The sequence below is a fragment of the Vombatus ursinus genome, unplaced genomic scaffold, assembly GCF_900497805.2.
Source record: "Vombatus ursinus unplaced genomic scaffold, bare-nosed wombat genome assembly UNPS02014773.1, whole genome shotgun sequence".
NCBI classification, from domain to species: domain Eukaryota; kingdom Metazoa; phylum Chordata; class Mammalia; order Diprotodontia; family Vombatidae; genus Vombatus; species Vombatus ursinus.
In genome coordinates, this window is record NW_020954551.1 from 24,736,473 (window position 1) to 24,740,085 (window position 3,613).

The 3,613-nt window shown below is 36.6% G+C and overlaps 1 pseudogene; it reads right to left on the bottom strand.

The window, feature by feature from the left end:
- Window positions 1-442: 442 nt before the first annotated feature.
- LOC114044502 lies at window positions 443-1,354 on the bottom strand (annotated as a pseudogene).
- Window positions 1,355-3,613: the final 2,259 nt, after the last annotated feature.

Sequence of the window (3,613 nt, forward strand, 5' to 3'; positions counted from 1 at the left end):
GTTGATACATGGGTCCATGCTGTAGAGCCCTAATGGAGGTGGGCACAAAGGTAATCAACGCATCAACAAAGTATTACTACTATATGGTATTTTGTATCCAGGAATGTTGTCTTCTGGACCTCCGGGAACCTGTAGCACTTATATACAAGGCAGGCAGTTATATACCTGTGGGGTGGCTCTGCTTGACACCGACTACTAAGACTGTATGAGTCATATCCAGCATCACACACAAACAACAACAGGGTTTAACAAGCAGTAGTCACACTGTACTATTCCCCATTTCAAACTTTAGGAAGAGACTAGAGTGTGTTCACAGGTTTTACATTTCTGGTGTTCAATCACTGATCAGAGGAAGATTTGACCTGTTTGAAAAGTGCATCATACATAACCCCTTAATCACTGTCATGTTCTCTATAATAAAATGGCAGCATATTAAAAGGCTTTAAAATTGCAGCTCCTTCTGGATTCCCCAAAGAGTATCTGTGCTCTTCTTTAAATGACCCTCTTCCTCCAGATTCAGGTTTACCTTCACACATCTGAAATGCCATTCTTCCCCAAGACACATGGGACAGTAAGGAAGACATCCTTATTAATGCCATATAGGCCCTTATCATAGTGGAAATTGAATGCACTCTCCCAAGATTCTTCATAATGTTTTTTGCTAGATCTGCCATAGACAAGCCAATGGCCCAGGAAGTACAGCCCTTCAGCTTGATCACCTCATAACCACTGCCAACCACCTGTTTATGAACTTCTTTCCAATTCTCTAAATCAGCATCAGTTCCCAAAGCAGGATAAAGATTCTTCACAGAGACACCAGCAACATTCACACCACTCCACACAGGAACACTGAGTCTCCATGTTTCCCAGGGACCCATCCATGACAACTTGAAGAATGGACACCAAGTCTCTCCCCCATTAGGTAGCGGAAACAGACAGAATCCAGATTGCAACCACTTCTAATAACATGGTTCTCAGGAAACTACTTAGCTTACAGGACACATGTCAAAATATCCACTGGATTGGAAACAAAAAGCAGCTTGCAATTAAGGCTGCATTTAGCAATACTGGGAATGATGAATTTAAAGATATTCACATTGTGCTGGACCAAATTAAGATGACTTTCTCCCTCCTGTTGATGTGCCTCAGCTGTAACAATAACCAACTTTGAGTTTTCAGTCACACAGTAGTCTTTGCCAGAAACAATCTTTGGCATTTTGAGGAAAAGGCTACTATGTTGGAGATCCATCATCTCTCCCTTTAGTTTGTCTTCTATTACATCAACTAGGGCAAGATTATCAGCCAAATACTTCATTAAGATACTGATGGCACATGTCATGCCAACTGCACCAACCCCAACAACAGTAAACTTGTTAGGGGGAACCTGGTCTTCCTTTAGGACATTCACAATCAGCTGATCCTTGATTGTAGTTGCCATTTTGGGGGAGATTAAGGTTGATGGGTGGGATGCGGAAGATCTAAGTTGGATGTGAGACTGTTACTCCCAGACTCGTGCCCATAATTAAATATTAATTCCAAATTATGAGACATGAGTCATGCACTCTGGCTTCCAAAGTTGTTCTCATTAGATGGTTAGTGACCAATTTCCTCTTTGAGAATCAGGGAGAGGAATGATGCCAAAGGGGGAGAGAGAGAAAGAGAGAGAGAGAGAGAGAGAGAGAGAGAGAGAGAGAGAGAGAGAGAGAGAGAGAGAGAGTCTAATATGTTGTTTAATTATATAAAAGTTTCATTTAAAAAAATGTTCAAATCTCCCCAGAGAGCATTATCACTGAAATGTGTTAGCTCATTCCTCATTTATACATAGCCTTCTTACTTGGATTCTGGTAATACTGGAGAGATTACTGATACTATTCATAGTAAATTGTATTTTCTAGCCTTTTCTGAAGACAAGAGAGTCTAAAGATAGAGGTTGACTTTTAAAGCTGTTACTTTTCAAACATTGCATTTATTTCAATGGGAAGAATAATGCAGAAAATTGATTGAAAAATGAACTTTCCTTGGTCATTTTTTACTTATCTTCTTCTGCATTTAAAAGAAAGATTATGGTGAAAAGACCACCAGACTTGGAACTGAACTCCATAGCCCTGGATTTGAATCCAAAGCTCTATGAGTTACTTTCTAGCTAAGAGAATGTGGGCAGCTCCTTTAAAGACTTGGAATTTCAAATTCCTCCATTCTGATACTAGAGATAAACATAATAGTTATACTAAACCCAGAGAATTTCTATAAAAATTAAAATGAAATAATGCATACAAAGTGGTTTGAAATAATGAAGTTTAATTCATATATGTTGTGTAAATACACATTAACAATAAAATACAGCATATCTAATACAATTTATATTAGCTATGTTATACATTTTATATACTATTTTGACTTATTTCTATAAGCTACAAATAAAAATAATATGTTAGTGACTTATATAACTTGGTTAATTTTCTGTCAGTTTAAATTGATTAGTAGTAAGTTAGAAATGTTGGCTTATTAATTGCTTTTTGGCAACTTATTAATTCAATATTGTTAGACATATCCTCTATTCTAAGGAAATAATTGGTCAAGTATTCATTCTAGATCATAGGGATCATAAGATCATATAATTTGAGATGGTGGAAGTTTTAGAAGCCATTTAGTTTAATTTCCTTACTTTATTGAAGAGGAAAATGAAGCCTGTATTATTGGTTTGTCCAAGGTAGTTAGATAACAGGTAGTTAGAAGCAGACGTGGGATTTGAATCCTAGTCTTCCAACTCCAAATCCATCATTTCCCCCTACCATCCCATCTTCTCTCTTACATTTGTTCTTTTATTTCCCCTTGGCTTCATATATACATTACACCAAGCAGGTACCTTCCAACCCTTCTGGATTTTTCACATTGCTTATACCTTCCAAGTAGTTAAACTATCATGTGGCACACCAATTAAGAGGATGGAAATAATTTTTGACCATGTTTAAACCATAAAGAAGCCTTCCTTATTTGTGACTCTATGAGCATTATTTCTGACCCATAGCCAATCACTTGAGATTGATTCTATCACTGACATATTTATTTTCTATCAATTGTCTGATACACATAGTGCATTACATAAGATTACACAACCCATTTACATTGCATTTATAGTTGTAAGAATAATGATAAGAATAGCTAGCATTTATTTAGTACTTTACAGTTTGCAAACTGCTTTAAAATATTATCTCATGTTATCTTCACCACAACTCTGATAGTTGTTATTATTCACCCCCATTTTATAGCTGTGGAAACAAAGGTACGGAGAGATTAAGTGATTTACTCAGGGCCACACAAAAGTGTCTGAGGACAGATTTAAATTCAGGTCCTTCTACCTCCAAATCATCTACTTTATCCAGTGTATCAGTTAGGTGTTTATGTCTTGAGCAGATAGTGCATATGAACAATGATATAGGTCCACAATTAAAGATGAGTTGGAAAATTGCCTCTGAAAGTTGTGAAGTTATTTCTAGCTGAATCAAAGACTGGCTGTTTTAATAATAATATTCCTTTGGTGAGATTGTATGACTGTGAAGCATGGAATAGCATAGTCTGTGAAGAATTAATTTTTGGGATTACCCAGAGGTCA